The following is a 19529-nucleotide window of genomic DNA, read 5'->3' as shown; positions in this document are numbered from 1 at the left end:
TCAAATTAGGTAAGAACAATTGCTTTGTGGATGCAACAAAAATTTTGTTCCCCAGTGTTATTAGTTTGGTTATTTGTGATATTTTAAATTTGAGGAAATTATGTCCTAGAGAGGCCTGTGTTTTTTACAATGATATGTATTATAAAATTAGGTTGTGATTCAAGTCAGGGCTTCAAATTAGTGTGTAATTTTCAAGGAAACCATGTCCTCAATTTGAGTAGAACATGCATGATGATTTCAGATATTCTTTTTTATACGATTGTTAATTTTAATATATTGTGTTAACATGGATTAAAGTTTCCCATTCAATATAACACCCCCATCCACATGTCCCATTTTGCCACCCTTTCCAACCCCCACTCCTTTTCTTCTGGGATTTGCTGTCCTGTTGTCTGTATCTATGTGTTATGTATATATAATTTTACTAATCCCTTTCCCTTCTCTAATTCCATCATTTCATCCCTCTTCCCTCTGACTGCTGACCCTGTGCTTCCTGTGACCCTGCCTCTACCTCTACTCTGTTCCTCAATTTATCTCATTCATTAGATTCCACATATAAGTGAGATCATATAATATTTTTCTTTCTTTGCCTGGCTTATTTCCATGAGCATAATAATCTCCAGGTTCATCTATCCTACCACAAAAGGTAAGATTTCCTTCTTTTTCACAGCCATGTAGTATTCCATTGTGTATATGTACCATAGCTTTTTAATCCACTCATCCACTGACACTTGGACTGTTTCCAGATCTTGGCTATTGTAAACAATGCTGCCATAAACATGGGGGTGTATATTTTCTTTGAATCAGTGTTTTTGTATTCTTAGAATATATTGCTAAAAGTGGGATAGCTGGATCAAAAGGTAGTTTTATTCTTAATTTTTTGAAGACATGCCATACTGTTTTCCACAGTGGCTTCACAAGTTTTCATTCCCACTAGCAGTTCAGGAGGGTTCCCTTTTCTTCACACCCCTGCCAGCACTTATTGTCTGTTGATTTGTTAATGAGCACCATTCTGACAGGTGTGAGGTGTTATCTCATTGTGGTTTTAATTTGCATTTCTCTAATGATTAATGACTGAACATTTTTTCATATGCCAATTGGCCATCTGTATGTCCTCTTTGGAGAAGTATCTATTCAGTTCTTTTGCCCATTTTTAAATTAGATTGTTTACCTTTCTGTTGCTGAGTTTTAGAAGTTCTGTATAAATTTTGGTTACTAACCCTTTATCAGACGTAGCTGCAAATATGTTCTACCATGGTGTAGATTGTCTTCTTATTTTGTTAAAGGTGTGTTTTGCTGTGCAAAAAGTTTTTAGTTTGATATAGTCCCATTTGTTTATTTTGTCCTTTATTTCCCTTGCTTGTGGAGATATATCAGCAAAAATATTGCTAGTAGAGATATTGGAGAGTTTATTGTTCATGTTTTCTTCCAAGATGTTTATAGTTTCACGATGTACATTTAAGTCTTTTATCCATTTTGAGCTTATTTTTGTGAATGGTGTAAGTTGGTGGTCTAGTTTCACTTTTTTGCATGTACCTGTCCATTTTCTTCCACACTATTTATTAAAGCATACTCCATTGTAAGCTCTTACTTTCTTTGTCAATTATCAATAGACCATATAGACGGGTTTATTTCTGGGTTCTCTGTTCTGTCCCATTGATCTTTGTGCCTGTTCTTATGCCAGTACCATGCTTTTTTTTTTATTACAGTAGCCTTGTAGTATAACCTAATATCAGGAAGTATGATACTTCCCACTTTATTCTTCATTTTCAAGATTGCAGAAGTTATTTGGGTTCTTTCCTGGTTCCATATTAATTTTTGGAATATTTGTTCTTTATCTTTGAAGTATGTCATTGGTATTTTAATAAGAATTGCATTGAATCTATAGAATGATTTGGGTAGTATAGACATTTAAATAATATTTATTCTTCTTATCCATATACATGGCATATTCTTCCACTTGTTTGCATCTTCCTTGATTTCTTTCTTCAATGTCTTATTATTTTCTGAGCATGTCTTTTACCTCCTTGATTAAATTTATTCCTAGGTACTTGATATTTTTGTTGCAGTAGTAAATAGCGCTGTTTCTTAATTTCTCTTTCTGACAGTTTAATGTTGGTGTATAAGAATGGCACTGGTTTCTGAATATTTATTTTATATCCTACCACCTCACTGAATTCATTTATCAGGTCTAATAGTATTTTGATTGAGACTTTAGAGGTTTCTACGTACAGCATTATGACATCAGCAAATACTCATAGTTTTACTTCATCTTTTCCAATTTGGATGCCTTTTATTTCTTCTTTTTGTCTGATTGTAATGGCTATGACTTCCAGAACTATGTTGAATAGAGTGGTGAAAGGGGGCACCCTTGTCTTGTTGCTGATCTTAAAAGGATTGCTTTTAATTTTTGCCTATTGAGTACGATATTGGCCATAAGTTTGTAATAGATGGCTTTTATCATGTTGAGATATGTTCCCTGTATTCCCACTTTGCTAAGAGTTTTGATCATAAATGGTTGCTGGATTTTATCAAATGCTTTTTCTGCATCTATTGATATTATCATGTAATTTTTACCCTTCCTTTTGTTTATGTCATGAATCACATTGATTTGTAAATATTGTACCAGCCTGGTCTCACCAGAATAAACCCCACTTGATCAGGATGTATAATTTTTTTCATGTACTACTGGATCTGGTTTGCTAATATTTTGTTGAGAATTTTAGCATCTGTGTTCATCAGGGATATTGGCCTACAGTTTTCTTTCTTTGTAGTGTATTTACCTGGTTTTGGAATGAAGATAAAATAAGCTTAGAGGTCTTTTTCCTCTTGAATTTTTTGAAATAGCTTGAGAAGAATAGGTCTTGAATGTTTGGCAATATTTACTTGTGAAGCCATTCAGTCCAGTACTTTTGTTTACTGGGTCTTTTTTTTTTTGATATCTGTTTTAATTTCATTTGTTATAACTAGTCTGTTTAGATTTTCTGATGCTTCCCCATTTTATGTTTGACAATAGTGTGTTTCTAGGAACTTATGCATTTTGCCTAGGTTGTCCAATTTTTTGGCATATTGATCTTCATAGTATTTTCTTACAATCCTTGGTACTTCTGCAGTGTCAGTTGTTACTTCTCCACATTCATTTCTAATTTTATTTATTTGAGTCCTCTCCCCCCCCTTTTTTTTGACGAGTCTAGTTAAAGATTTGTCAATCTTATTGATCTTTTTAAAAACCAGATCTTGGTTTCATTGATCTTTTGTATTGTTTTTTAGATTCTATGTCATTTATTTTCACTTCGATCTTTATTATTTTTTTCCTTCTACTTTCTTTGGGCTTTATTTGTTGTTCTTTCTCTAGTTCTTTTAGGTGCAGGGATAAGTTGTTTATTTGAGCTTCTTTTTACTTCTTAAGGTATATCTGTAATGATATGTACGTCCCTCTCAGGACTGCTTTTGCTATCCCATTGATTTTGAGTTGTATGTTCATTTTCATTTGTTTCAAAGGATTATTTATTTCTTCTTTGATAACATTGTTAAGCCATTCATTATTTAATAACATGATATTTAACCTCCAACAGTTTAAATATTTTTTAGCTTATCTGTTGTAATTGATTTCTTGTTTTATGTCATTATGATCAGAGAACATGCTTGATACTGTTCATTAAACATGCTTCAATCTTCTTAAATGTATTGAGACTTATTTTGTCCTAACATGTGGTCTATCCTAGAGAATGTGCCATGAGCACTTGAACAGAATGTATATTCTGCTGCTTTGTTTTATAAGGTTCTGAAGGTATCAATTAAATCCAGTTGATCTAGTGTGTCACTTAAGGCTGCTGTTTCTTTGTTAATTTTCTGTCTGGAGATTCTATCTATTGATGTTAATGGGTATGAAAATTCCCTATTATTATAGTATTGCTGTCAATCTCATCCTTTATGTTCATCAAAATCTGCTTTACATATTTAGATGCTTCTAAAATAGGCACTTAAATATTTACAATGGTTATATCCTCCTGTTGGAATGCTCTCATTATCATTGTTTAGTGATCTTCTTTATTCTTTACCATAACCTTTATTTTAAAGGCTATTTTGTCAGATATAAGTATTGCTACACCAGCTTTTTTTTAATTTCCATTTGCATAAAATACTTTTTCCATCCCGTCACTTTCTTTCAGTCCATGTTTATCTTGTTCTTTAGTGGGTTTCTTGTAGACAGCATATGTTTGGGTCCTGTTTTCTTATCCAACCAGCTACTTTACATCTTTTTTTTTTTTTTTTACAGAGGCAGAGTAAGACAGGGACAGACAGACAGGAATGGAGAAAGATGAGAAGCATCAATCATCAGTTCCTCGTTGCGCGTTGTGACTTCTTAGTTGATTGCTTTCTCACATGTGCCTTGACCTCGGGCCTTCAGCAGACCGAGTAACCCCCTGCTGGAGCCAGTGACCTTTGGTCCAAGCTGGTCAGCTCTTTGCTCAAGCCAGATGAGCCTGCGCTCAAGCTGACGACCTCGGGGTCTCGAACCTGGGTCCTTCTGCATCCCAGTCCGACGCTCTATCCACTGCGCCACCACCTGGTCAGGCTACTTTACATCTTTTGATTGGAGCATTTAATTCATTTACATTTAAAGTTATTGTTGATAGGTACTTATTTATTGCCTTTTTAGTCTTTAAATCTATAATTCTTTTGCTCTCTATTTTTTTCCTTTCCTCTTTTTATAGCAGGCCCCTTAACATTTCTTTTTTTTATTTTTATTTTTTATTATTTTTTTTATTTTTGTATTTTTCTGAAGTTGGAAATGGGGAGGCAGGCAGAAAGACTCCTGCATGTGCCTGACTGGGATCCACCCAGCATGCCCACCAGGGAGCGATGCTCTGCCCATCTGGGGCATTGCTCTGTTGCAACCAGAGCCATTATAGCACCTGAGGCAGAGGCCACAGAGCCATCCTCAGCGCCCGGGCCAACTTTGCTCCAATGGAGGCTTGGCTGCGGGAGGAGAAGAGAGAGACAAAGAGGAAGGAGGGGGGAAGGGTGGAGAAACAGATGGGTGCTTCTCCGGTGTGCCCTGGCTGGGAATCAAACCCAGGAATCCTGCATGCCAGGCCAATGCTCTACCACTGAGCCAAGCAGCAAGGGCCCCCTTAACATTTCTTGAAGTACTACTTTAGTTATAATAGAGTCTTTTTTGTCTGGGGAGCTTTTAATTTCTTTATCATTTTTAAGCAATAGCTTTGCTGGATAAAGTAATCTTGGTTGTAGGTTCTTATGTTTTATTACTTTGAATATTTCTTGCCTATTTTTTCTGGTCTAAAGTGTTTATGTTGAGAAGTTGAATGTCATCCTTATCGGAGCTCCTCTGTAGGTAATTAACTGTTTTTCTCTGGCAGCTTTTGGTATTCTTTCTTTGTCTCTTAACTTTAGTGTTTCAATTATGATGTGTCTTGGTGTAGGCGTTCTTGGGCTCCTCTTTAGTGGAACTCTGTGTGTTTCTTGATCTTGTGTGGCTCTTTCCTTTAACAATTTAGGAAAATTTTCGGCTAAGATTTCTTCAACAGATTCTCTATTGCTTGTTTGTTCTCTTCTCTTTCAAGAACTCCTATATGCAGATGTTATTTCTCTTTATGTTGTCACAGAGATCTCTTAAAGTTTCCTCATTTTTTGAGCCACTTTTTGTTTCTCTGCTTCTTTGCTTTTGTACATTTTGTCTTCTAAATTGCTGATTCAATCCTCTGCTTCATCCAGCCTGCTGTTTCTTCTAGTGCAGTCTTCATTTCTGATATTGTTTCTGTCATTTCTGACTGTTTTTTTTTTTATGATTTCAATGTCCTTTTTTATGCTTGTGATCTCTTTATTTAGGTACTTTTTATGACCATCCATTGTTGCTCTAAGATCCTTAAGCATCCTAATTTCTTTTATTTTAAACTCTGCATGTGGTAGTTTGGTTACTTCTATTTCACTTAGTTCTTTTTCTGGGTGTTTCTCTTTGTGATTCATTTGCATTGTATTTTTTTGTCTGCTCATTTTGTCTGTGTATTAAGTAGCTCTGTCTAACTTTGCAAATTTATTGTGATGTCTTTATGAGGAAGATGGGCTTGGTGGTACTGACCTCCAGGCTACCTGATTTCATTGATCTAGGACTGCTTTTTGAGGATAGTATTTTTCCTCTTGTTGTATGTGAATATTAAATGCAGTTGGTCCTTTCATGGGTGAAGTATTTCCTCCAGGCTGTATGGCTCCCAGGGTCAACTTTAATCATCTGTATTAGACACTGTGCAGTGTCTGTCCTGTTGGGTGTATTTATTCCCCATATTGTCTGATGCTTGTAGTACTCATCTTCTGGGCATGCTGTTTGTGTAGTTAGATGAGTTTTAGGTTCTTATTTTTTGCAACCCAATACTGCTTGTCTTGGTTCTATATCTTTATCGGTTGGCATCAGCCATTGTTTGTAATCTGCCATTGGCTACCTGTCTGGATCTACTGCTCTGTTTGCTGTTTGTGTCTTGCATTCCTTTTGCCTGGGTAGAGTGGGAGGGACCTCCCTGTGTATAAGAGTCAGCTTCCTCCTGTTTAGAGATGATAGCAGCTCAATAAAATCCTCAAGCTCCATAAGATTTACCTCTACTTTTCAGGTGCTTCACCTCCTCCTGCAGTTGTTTGGTCTTTCCACAGAGTCTTCTCTAGAAAGACTGTAGTGTGGGCTCAGACTGGCCTCTGACAACCAACCCCCACAAGTTGCAAGCTTGTTGAGTTAGGGCAGCTGAGGTTGGGAATACAATGTTTGTGTGACCCCCTACTTCAGAGGTCTTTTGGGCAGAAGCTCAGTACAGGGAAAGTGGCTCCTATTTAGAGCCTAATCTCTCAGCCACAGCTGGATACTCAAATTTTATTTTTTCCCAGCAAGGTGAGCAGCAAATTCAGATTGAGTAGTGCCTATAGTCTCCTCTTCAGAAGTTCTTATAGCTGGTAAAACCCTGGTCTCAGGGAAGAAAATAAAGAGAGTCCTCTCCTGGGGCTGACTGTGCCACCCCCAGAAAGTGCTTAGCACCTTGATTATACCCAACAATAAGCTTGCAGGAACCCACACTTTAAATGTACATGCTCTAAGCCTCTCTTTCTTCCCTCTGTGGAGTCTAGCCCAATGGGGCAGGATAGCTAGCACCCAGGCTGGCTGACTGTGAAGATCCATCCTGTTCAGTGCACATGAGTCACTGTGCAGTCTACCCACTGCTTGTCAGGTTTGGCCACTGAAAAAACCTCTGGTAGAGTCTAGAGCCTCAGACAACTCAGGAATCAGGAAGAGTGGTGGGTGTGGCTCCACCCCAGGTGTCAGTATGTCCAGACGTTTTTCAGACCTCAGCAGAGTGTAGCCTCTGAGACCCAGAAGTGTTGTTTGCCTGAAGCCAAGAGTTTCTATTGAGTATCCAGTGTGGCAGAAGCACCAGTTATAGACTCAAAAGAATGCAGGGAAAGCTCCAGCCTCAATGCTAGAAAACTGAGTCACCAACAGGACCCCTGCTTCCTAGCTTTTCAGAATAATCCAGTTTCCATGAGTGAAGCAGAGGAGACTCTTAAGGGCAGGGCTGTTGCTTTTCCTCAAGCTGATGCTGCTGAGAGGGGACTGTGCCACCCAAGAAAAATGGCTACTGTTAGTATTGAGGAATGATTCAGCAGAGGGGTTCTGGTGGCTGTGCTCCACAGTGTCTCTCACATCATCTTCACACTCTCCTCATGCAACTCTAGTCCTCTCAGTTTTTCCTGGCTAGAGCCCTGGGTAAGTGACTGTGAATGAGATTTTCTGTGCTAGAACTTTTAAACAAAGCCTACCTCTCTGAGAGTTCCTGTCTCTTTCTTGCAGACAGAAACCTCGACTCTTTTCACTGTCAGATATTATGCGGGCACCTCTTCTAGTGTCTGGGAATCTAGGCTAAAGCACCATCCTGGGGCTGATGATATTCCCCTCTCAATGTGTCCTTCCTGGTAGTGGTAGTACCACCAGACCCTTTGCCACAGCTCACTCCTGGGAGCAGGACAGCCCTTCCCGTGTCTCTGCCCTTCCTACCAGTCTCAGTGTCGCTTCTTCTGTGACTCTTAGTTATAGACTCCACTTCATTTAGTCCAAAGTTGATTTTTCAAGATGATTGTTCTTAATTTAAGTTGTAATCTAGTTTGGTCCTGGGAGGTGGTAGTTAGAATGTTTGCCTACTCTGTTGCCATCTTGGAATCTCAGATATTCTTATATTAATGCTCAACTTTCAACAAATCATGATAATATTTTACTATGTTTTTTGTAGAAATGTTTCTTTGACCCCTTAGTTAATAGCAGAGAGCTCTATGCAGAAGATACTTGTTATGTTGGTATGCTAAATTTCAGTTACTTAGGTACACATTTGATATGATAGGTAAATAAGTAAATAGATATATGGACACATAATAGGTAGATAAAATAGATAAAAATATAGCTTAATTTTAGTTATGTGAAGCCTCTTATTTACCTTGATTATTTTTAGATAAGCTGGTTTTATTTCTTTCTTAATTTCCATTGGCTTATTGAAATTCTTATGAGGTAAATAAAACAAAACAACAACAAAAAACTGTGGTTCTTGATACAATAATTTTGTTAAATAATTATAAAGGTCACAGGATACTTAGAGCAAATTAATCTTAATAAATCATTATAGTGAAGTTGTTGTATTCATAGTTAGTACATGAACCAAATTGCTTTCCTATATGCCAGCAGTGGATAACTGGAATTTGAAATTAAAAAATACCATTTTTACTAGCCCCAAATACAACTAAATAATTAAGTATATAAATAAACAAAATCTGTACAAGATCTGTATTACAGAACTCTGATACAAGGAATCAAAGTCTAGCCCTGGCCAGAAAGCTTGGTTGTTGGAATGTCATCTTGAAGTACAGAGTTTACCAGTTTTATCCCCAGTCAAGGCATATACAAGAATGTATCTATGTTTTCCTCTCTCTATTTTTCTCTTTTTTCCTTCTTCTCTCACTAAATGAATAAAATATTTTAAAAAATAAATTAAAGGTCTAAATAAATTGAGTGATGTTTCATATTTAGGGATAGAAAAATGCAGTGTTATCAATGTGTCAATTTTTTCAATTTGATTTATAGATTCAGTATAATCCCGATCAAAATCTTAGAAAGTTATTTTGTAGATATTGACAAATTAATTCTAAACTTGATATGTGGAGGTAAAAGAAACAGAATAGCTAACACAATATTGAGGGAGAATAACATAATTGGAAGACTGACACTTTCTGATTTCAGGATCTTCTATAAAGCTATAGTAATCAAAGCAGTTTGGTATTGATGAACAAAAAATAAACAAATAGATACATGAAGCAGAATAGAGAGTTTATAAATAGACCCCCATTATATATACTCAACTGATTTTTTAACAAAATAACTAAAGTAATACAATAGAGTAAAGGTAGTCTCTTAAACAAATAGTATCAAAACAACTAGACATGCACATGCAAAAATAAATATAGACATAAACTTTGTAACATTCACAATAAGTAATTCAAAATGGATAATAAACCTAAATGTAAAAACAAAACTATATAATAACAATGAGATAATCTAGATAACTATGGTATGGTAAAATGGTAATGCTTTTTAAATATGACACCACAGCACAATCTATGAACAAAATAATTGTTAAGCTGAACTTCATTAAATTAAAAAAAAATTATACTCTGCAAAAGACACTGTTAAAAGAATAAGAAGGCAAGCTATAGAATTGGAGGAAATATTTGTGAAACACATTTCTAATAAAGTACTATTATGCAAATATACAAGAAGAATCTAAACACTTGATAAGAAAATGTGATTAAAAATGGGATAAACACCTGTATAGACACTTCACCAAAGAAGATATACAGATGGCAAATATGCATAGCAAAGGATGTTTTATATCATGTTATTAAGGAAGTGCAAATTAAACAACAATATCACCACTCACCTGTTAGAAGGCTAATATCCAGAATACTGACAACACCAAATACTAATGAGGATGTGAAGCAAAACAAACTTTCATTTATTTTTGGTGGAAATTTAAGCTGGAACAGCTATTTTGAAAGAATGTTTGATGGTTTCTTAGCTAAACATAATTTTACCATACAGCCCAACAATCATACTCTTTAGTATTTACTCAAAAAAGTTGGAAATTTATGTACACACAAAAACCTACACAGAGATATTTATACCGGCTTTATTCATAACAGCCAAAACTCAGGAACAATTAATAGACCCTTCAGTAAGTGAGTGGATAAATAATCAGTGGTATATCCAGACAGTGGAATATTATTCAGTATGAAAATAAAACATCAAGCCATGAAATGACATGAAGGAATTTTAAATGCATAGTAAAGAGTTAAAGAAGTCAATCTGAAAAGTTACATGATTCCATGTAACTTCTATTGCAGTCTAAAAAAAGAAAAATTACGGAGACAGTTAAAAGATTAATGGTTGCCAGATATTAAGAGAGAGGGAAAGATAAATCAGTTGCAGCACTGAAGACTTTTAGGGCATTGAAACTATTCTACATTCTATAGTGGTGGGTACAATCATGATACATTTGTCTAAACATGCAGAATGTACAAAACCAAGACTGAACCCTACTGAAGATTATAGACTCTGTATGACAATGATGTAAGTTCATTAATTATAACACATTGTTGTGAGATGTTGATAGTAAGGGAGACAGCACATGTAAAGACAGGATATATAGGAAATCTCTGTGCCTTCTGCTCAGTTGTGCTGTGAACCTAAAACAGCTCTAAATATAAAATAAATCTTAAAAAATAATGTATCAAGTTCTGTCTTCCTTTGCTTTGGCTCTTTTCTCATAGTAGCCATCTCTCTCTCTCTTTATCTTTTGTCTTAATTTTTTTTTATCTTCTCCATTCCTGCCTCAGCCACAGGACTTTCCACTCTCTAATCTCATTTCACTGCACTGGCTCCCAGACTGATGACTACTTTTAAGTTGAAAAATCTCTCTTAATTAATATTACTTTAAAATACATGGTTATTTATAACATTTGTGAACTTCTACCACCTAAAAGTATAAAAGTATCTAGGTCAAAAAATTGCATTTCAAGCTTAAAAACAGCTTGTATACAAAACAGTAATGATGAAAACACTATTGATTTCTTTTAAATAGAGATGCCATTAGTAAGGAGAACCATATGATTTCTCCCCCATTTCTTACCAATTCATATTTGAGAGCCATTATCTCTCTCAAATATATTAGAATGTCTTTCCTTTTTTTTCATGCCTCTTGACAGAGGGAGTAGGCTGTTTTTCTTGGCTATTGAGATGGAGACAGGTTGCCACCTGCTGTCCGATGTTTTCTTATTGAACAAGTCATGGGGTATTGACTTAACAGCTCATACCTAGCCTACCTTATGCTCTCTGCTCCATCCCAGAAAGGAAACCAGGCCCCTTCGAGCCTCTCACCAAGTGTGAGTCACAGGGAGGAGAAATTCTGGTCCAAGCGGCATTCTAGAAATTAAATTTAGCAGTTGTGAAGCTAATATTTTTATTTCTGTTTTCTGTATCCAGATGTCAGTTGGTTCATAGATCAGAGGAGAGGAAAATATGCCTTGTTAGCATGCCTCCAAGCCCATATAAATCAAGGAAATAGTTTATTTCTTTTTAAAAAGTCAGTACAGAGTTAGAGAATATAGAAAGATATTTCTAAATATGTCATTATGCCATAAGTTTAGAGATCATCTCTAAGAAAAAAATAAAAAGTCTTATTTTTAATTTATGAAACTCTCATGTTTTCTTTAACCTTTCTGCCTTTCTCCATGGCTGGGTTCCATCTCCAGAGCCATTAATTGCTTTCTATAATTTCATCAAGTATTTAACTAGAAGGAAGAGCAAGTGGAATTGATGCAAGCTTGGCTGGGAGTAGACAAGCTCTGCTGGGAACAATGTTGGAGAAAGCACAAAAATAAATAAATAAAATTTAAAATAATTCTAAAGAAACATCTTGCTGCATATGTAATAACTTCTCATTTTTTGCACATCATCCTAAAACTACCGAGCAATATAAAATATAAAAATGCTATAAAGGTCAATTATCCTTTTTGTTATGTTTGAATACTGAGAAAAAAAAACTTAATGTGAAGAGTAGAACAGTTAATCTGTATCAAATTGGTAAAATATATATATTCTAGACAAAAATGTTTATAGCCCCCTTTGTATGACCAGTGGCTGCTACCATCATAGACACACAAGTTCTCACTGGATTCGGGCAGACAGTAAAGAAACAGTGGAGCCAAAAAATGGTGGGCTACTCCATTTATTAAAGTCTTCTACTGACAAACCAGCAAACAGGCAGGGAAGACAGCTTCACTTTTATTCAGAGCTCACAAAGCCCTGACACATTATCTGGTTCTACAAACTAGAAAATCTTCTCTGGTTCCTCCTCAAATCAAAGGCCCCCACCATCCTCAACAAAGCTCCCAAAGTTCCTCAGCTTCAGTTCCACATCGGCACTCCTTCTCTTTCTGCAAAACAGACTGGGGCAATGAAAACCCTTTCTTTAGCAAACATTAGCAAAACAATGGCCCCTCCCAAGCAGGAAGGTAATCCATAATGTGCAATCTGCCGCCCTTAGGGAAAGCACCAGCTGCCTTTCACAGACTACATACTCATGACGCTGCCCAGGCCAATGCAAAATATAAGTGAGAAAACTTAATAAATATTTGTTAAAACTTATCTGCCCAACACTTTTACATTAGTGTGAGGCATATGAACAAAAAATATCACAAGTACTCTTTGGCGTACATGGGCTTACACAAGTGGTCACTTAACTTGAGGGATAAAGTGTGGTTTGTGTCTGGCCTTTCTGGACATTTAATTAAACCAAAATAGTTTGTGGAGGATAGCTTATCATTATAGGAGATGAGGTGGAAGGAGTCAGTGAAGCAGAATTCAAGACAGCAGGAAATAAAAGACATAGAGAACTATTGATCCAGAAAAGGGAATTGAAACAGACCTGATGTAGCACTAATCATCAGTGAGTGAAGTAATGAACTAGGAAAGAGATGGGGTTTAGTTATGGCCCACCAAATGGAAATGAGAAATTTCCAGATGTTCCATCTGGTCTGTAATTCAAATGCTTTGTGCCTTCAGGTCAGAATTTTCAAACAGACAACAGATGCAGAAAGGACTCAAAATTTTATGCACACACCAAGATGGTTAGCTTTCAAAATCTCAGGGCTTGCATGTAAACTCTTCACTTAAGAAGTAAGATTTAAAATAAAGCCTATCAGACCTCAGGCAGAATTTCAGTTGAGAAAAAGAATTTCAGGTTAATAATAGCTTTCTTTTACATACCAATTCAAATGGCACAAAGCAGCTATTGGGATTTTAACATGCCAACAACAGTTCAAGAGCTATAGGGGTTCAAAAGAACATTTCTTGCCAAATGGCCTATGGCTAAAAAAATAATTTAAATTGAAGAATTTGATATAAAGAGATTAATTCTGTGTACAACTGAACATAATGCCTAATATGTCAAAATACCAATTTTGTTTTAAAGAAAACACATTTTTCCTGCAATGACAAATTCTCACCATTTTGGGAAAATATCAGAACTAAAGGAATTACTAAATTTTCAAAAGTAAAATTTAAGTAACTTCATAAATAGTAGTGAGGTTCTTATCTTCTACACCAACATAATTTAGATATGAATCCTCCCCCAATTTTAAAATTAACTAAAACTGATAACCTTTGCACATAAATAAATGATAAAATTTTGGACTAGCTAGAGACCCACAGACTTAGCAGATGTGGAGATGCTAAAAGTAGAATAATGTTTATTGAATAGAAGGAATGAAGGAAGCATCTTAAAAGGTGATATCTAACTGGGCCATAGAAAGATATGTGATAACATGATATGCAGTATTTCAGACTGTTGCAGGAAACAACACTCAGACAACTTAATAGAGAAAGAAGAATTTATTAGTGGCCAGTGGAGCACATGGGGTTAGTAGCATCAAAGCACAAGCTCCCTGAAGTTAGTTTTCTTATATCTTATATACCTTTTACAGTGTTCATGCAAGGGGCATGTAATTCTTTTGTCTGAGGTCCTATGTGCACCTCATGACTCAAGGTGGGACAGGGGAGTTTCAACAGGGCAGCAAGGGGGGAAGGGTGTCTGGATCCTTGGTCTTATCTATTTGTAGATCCTGTTTTTCTTGTGAGTAATATAAGAGTCTCCAGGAGATCAGTTAGAAATCTACAGGATGTGGATAATCTTTAACTGGCTGAGTCAGTCACTTCTGCAGGCCCCTTCTCCTGCATTCTGATTTCTCCCCTCTCAAGACCACAAGTTTAAGTCCCAGCTTCCCTCTACACCCACCTTATAATGTGGGTCAAGTTACTCAACCTTTCTGAGATTCAAATCCTGAATTTGTAAAATGATCAAATAAATTCCCTATATCACAAGTTCCTTGCATTGATAAAGAGACAATATACATAAAATGCTTTCCCAGTATGTAGTTCATAGCATAAGGGAAACCCTTCTGTAAGAGGTTAAATTACAATAATTCTTGTAAGGGCTTTGTTGGGCAAATGAGTTTGTAAAATCTGTATTTTCTGGTTTTGCTCACTTTTATTGTTAAAAATGTCACTGCCCACGTGTGAATGACCATCACCCAGGTGATACGACTAAAAAAAACCTTTCTGCTTGAGAAGAGGCTTGGTTATGCTAATGTGTGCTGGAGGAAGGATTGTTTCAGGGAAAAGTTTTAAAAGGAAGAGCTAGGAGGCCACATTGTGAGAGAAGAGACCACGTTGTTGCAGGGGAGAGAGGCCACATGGTTGTAGAGGAGGCAGACAGCCAAAATGGAGGTGTGCAGAGGGAACTTAGTGAGCCTAGTGGGCCTTTGATTCTAGGAAAAAGCCGGATTCTCTTGGTTGTGGAACAGGAGGACATATGAATGGGTTTTGGTGCCTGAGTGTATTTTCTTGCCCACCAGTTGTGAGCAGAAATAAAGGATGGCCCATCAGTTCTTGACTCTGTATTTCATTACTGTATGTCCAAATTAAATGGGAACCTGCACAGGCCAGGTGGCTGTGATGAAGGCCGCAGCTCCTGGGCTTATAGGCTTATTACTGGAACAAGGCTGGATGCTTGTTGTTTGTCACACTGGTTTTTTTTTGTTTGTTTTTTGTCAGTCACAAGACACAGGAACTGAGTAAGTATAAAAGCATCTTTAATTCAAATTGCAGCAACTTGAGAAGACAATGGACTTGGGTCCAAAAAACTGTCTTAACAGTTTCCCAGTGCTGACTGTTTTTATAGAGTTTAGGCATCTTCACAATGGTGTAAGGGGCAAAAGTTTGTGCATTTAGTCATGTAAAAATGTGCAAGAGGTGAAAGTTCAGTTGGCAGGAATGTCTCCTCAACAAGTTCTTCTGATGTTGGTACAGGCCCAATTAGCATCACATTATTTGGTGTTTTTGGTAAATCTTCAAGACAGCCAGGGCCAGGTGTTTCCCCCGAATAGATTCTGGGACCATCTGCCTCTGAGAATTGCCTATGTAAAGACTCCTTATTTTCTTAGGATATAAAGTAAAGATTTAAGATTGATAAATTAAGTTTCTAATTAATTTATAGGCCTCAAATTTTCACAGTAAATGTTGTGGCTAGAATTTTACAAACAACTCTTGTGATTAACTTTTCTAATCTTCAGGTCTCTCCCTATATAAGCTTTGCCTGACATTCCTGCAAAGGTAAGCTTTTCATTGCATTTCAAAGAAAAGGCCAGGAAACCATTAAAAGAGAATAGTAAGCAGATTAATCCCTTACATAATTTTCTATTTATTACAAGTGAACAGTATTATTACTGAAGCCAGACTTTTAAGTTTTGGGCTCTCTAATAAGCTCAGTCAAAGAATTTCCTGTAAGGAGATAAGGCACTATAGATAATTTAAAGCTTAGTTCACAAAACTTAATCTTGACTTTGTTGCCTATGAAATACAGGGAGTTCTTTTGCAGGTGATTTCCAGAGGCACCATGACCTGCACTGTTCCAGAAATAACAGCAAGGAGTCCAGATACATAGATCTGAGTTGGCATCAAGAAGACATTACAGAAATGCACTCCAGTGGACCTGTATTGCACCTCTTGTGCTGCTACATGACTAACTGCATGCTCTATGGTAAATCACTAACCTCTTCAAAATATATATACAGGTCAGTCAGCGGCTAAGGCTGGTTTTGAATACAGTGAGCCCCTTGCCTTCTCAGGTTATTGGCAATTTAATTGAAGACACTCTTAGACCACTTAGATCTCATCACTGTGGTTGCTCTGCAATGATGGGCAACTCAAATCATGGCATGTTCTTTTTTCTTTTTTTTATTTTTGACAAAAACAGAGAGAGAGAGTCAGAGAGAGGGACAGATAGGGATGGACAGGAAAAGAGAGAGATGAGAAGCATGAATTCTTAGTTGTGGTACTTTAGTTGTTCATTGATTGCTTTCTCATATGTGCCTTGATCAGGGGGCTACAGCAGAGCAAGTGAACCCTTGCTTGAGCCAGTGACATTGGGTTCAAGCCAGTGACTTTGGGCTTCAAGCCAGTGACCTTTGGGCTCAAGTCAGCAACCATGGGGTCGTGTCTATAATCCCATGCTCAAGCTGGTGACTCCACACTCAAGCTGGTGAGCCCACGCTCAAACCAGATGAGCCCACACTCAAGCTGGTGACCTTGGAGTTTTGAGCCTGGGTCCTTCATGTCCCAGTCCAATGTGCTATCCAGTGTGCCACTGTCTGGTCAGGCAAACTGACTTGTTTTGGTAATACTTCTTTAGTGCTCTTTCTACTCTCTCAGAAGTTTAAGAGAAAAACTTTTCCTCTGCTCTCCACTTGTTACTTCCTCCTGTCTAGAGTTGGTAGATAATCTTGAAATAAAGATAATTGATGCTTTATGGACAAGATTTCTAACTCTCTTCCCCCCCCCACCCTTGCTTTCTTGTTTGGGTTGATGGCCAGCCATGAAACATATTCTCGTTTCTACTTCTGTTTCTCTTAAGTCCAGACCCATACTAGCCCAGTTTATCATGTAACTGGCTAACTGGCTGAGTGTCAGCCAAGCAGATCTGACCCCCTAGAGTTAGGGTGGGAGAAGTATTAGGAAGGCTTCTCTTTACTTTGGGCTGGAATGTTATTCTTTAAAACAGTTGTATCACATACTTTACATATGACTTTTATTTAGTTTCCTATTGGTCTAGTAGCTAATAAAGAGAAGGAATATGAATGGTTACACCCTCAATAATCTGAATTATAAGTGGTACCTTGGAAAGAGTGGGAATAATCAAAGAAGCATGAGCTCACAAAATATAGAATCTAAAGTAGAAAAAGAAAGCCATGTACATTTGTGTAAAAGAATAGCACTTTATGGTAGAAAAAGGGGAAAATCTGTGGCTTAGGTGCCTGGCTCATATATCTTTGGAAGGACAAAATAGGATTTCCCTCTCACTTTAGTTTATTTAAAACATATAAGATTAAAACATCCAAGCTCTTTTTCTTTGTTCAATTAGCTATTTTTTTCAGATATTTTTTGTTTACATATAGACTATGACAGTGGTTTTCAACCTTTTTACACTGGAGCACCCCAAAATAGTAGAATTATTTTAGGCACTGCTAAGGCAAAAATAAAAACTATTATTAGTATTTTGTGCATTATTTTTAAATTGTAATACCATAAAATGAAAATCCTCTAAAAAAAACCAGACAAATAAAAAAACAATATTTTAATAGAATACAAATGAAATTTCTAGAAAGCAATATATAATTCAAGCAAAGCTAGTGTGAAATCTGCTGTTGCTTTTTTTCAATAACACTTGATAACTGAGGCTATAGTTTTGTTTCTGAGAGAAAAAGTGCTGCATTGACATTTATTCAGTTTCTCTGTTTGGTCTTCATTAGTGATAGGGCTGAAAAAATCTATTCACACAAGTAGGTAGTAGAAAATAAGATTAAAAATGTAATAGCTTAGCCCTGGCCGGTTGGCTCAGCGGTAGAGCGTCGGCCTAGCGTGCGGAGGACCCGGGTTCGATTCCCGGCCAGGGCACACAGGAGAAGCGCCCATTTGCTTCTCCACCCCTCCGCCACGCTTTCCTCTCTCTGTCTCTCTCTTCCCCTCCTGCAGCCAAGGCTCCATTGGAGCAAAGATGGCCCGGGCGCTGGGGATGGCTCTGTGGCCTCTGCCCCAGGCTCTAGAGTGGCTCTGGTCGCAACATGGCGACGCCCAGGATGGGCAGAGCATCGCCCCCTGGTGGGCAGAGCGTCGCCCCTGGTGGGCGTGCCGGGTGGATCCCGGTCGGGCGCATGCGGGAGTCTGTCTGTCTCTCCCTGTTTCCAGCTTCAGAAAAATGGAAAAAAAAAATGTAATAGCTTTATAACTAAGAAATGGATACACAATAAATTAAAATAAAAAAGTAAATGAAAAACAACTTCATCCATGAAAAAAAAAAAGAAATGGATATTCTTCCAGTGATATCTATAATTGTGACAATGATTGCATTTTATGTTTGAATATGAGAGTGACATCAGAAGATAAATCTATTAGTCTTTCTCATTCACAGTGATTAAGAGAGCAAGAGTTGTTATCTTCCATGAGTAGGTTATTGATCCAGAGGTAACCTTTATGGGGATCCTTTTTACCAAAGTAATAATGGTCAGAGTTTTGAACTAACACTATTAAATATTGACATATTAAATATGAATTTCTAGTTCATGTCTGCAGCAAAGAAAAAGTCTTGAAAAAGTTTAAACATTTTTATATCTTTTTGTATGCTACATCCCTAAAGAACAAGTGTCTTTTTGAGTTTATTTATCTTATTTCTTAATGTAAAACTGTTTGTGTTAAACCCTTGAAGAAAAATATTTAGTTTGTTATAGAAGCTAAATATATCTGCCATATATGCAAGTTTAGCCATCCATTCTTCACACAACAGAAGCTCTACTAATACAGAGTTTTGCTCTTGCAGGAATTGCTTTGTTTTTTTTCTCAGCTCAAAAGGCTATGAAAAAAACATTTCCACTTGAAAACCACCTCACTTCTGTACAGAGAAGATGTTAGTGTTGTGAATCATGCTTTCACGTAATGTCCTGAACAGTCTGGAGTTCAAACCTTGACTACAAATATTATTAATGATCTTCACTGCATCATTCATCACTGTGTTCAGTTTAGGGGAAAGTTTCTTTGTAACTAAATGCCTCTGGTGAATCATACAGTGCATGGACAACGTTTCTGGAGGTGTAACACCCTTTATTTTCACAACTACCCCCTGACTGATATCAATCATGTTCACAGCACCATTTGTACACACACTGATGCATTTTCCCTAGTCTAAGCCCGCTGCTTGAAAGCAATTATTGACAGCATTAAATATTTCTAAATTTTTGGTCCAACCAAGTAGATCAATAGAACAGAGTAAGTCTTCCCTAAAGACTTTATCATCAGCATACTTCAGAAAGCAAAGTAA

The sequence above is a fragment of the Saccopteryx bilineata genome, chromosome 4 (assembly GCF_036850765.1).
Source record: "Saccopteryx bilineata isolate mSacBil1 chromosome 4, mSacBil1_pri_phased_curated, whole genome shotgun sequence".
Classification (NCBI taxonomy): domain Eukaryota; kingdom Metazoa; phylum Chordata; class Mammalia; order Chiroptera; family Emballonuridae; genus Saccopteryx; species Saccopteryx bilineata.
This window is presented reverse-complemented; position numbering follows the sequence as displayed.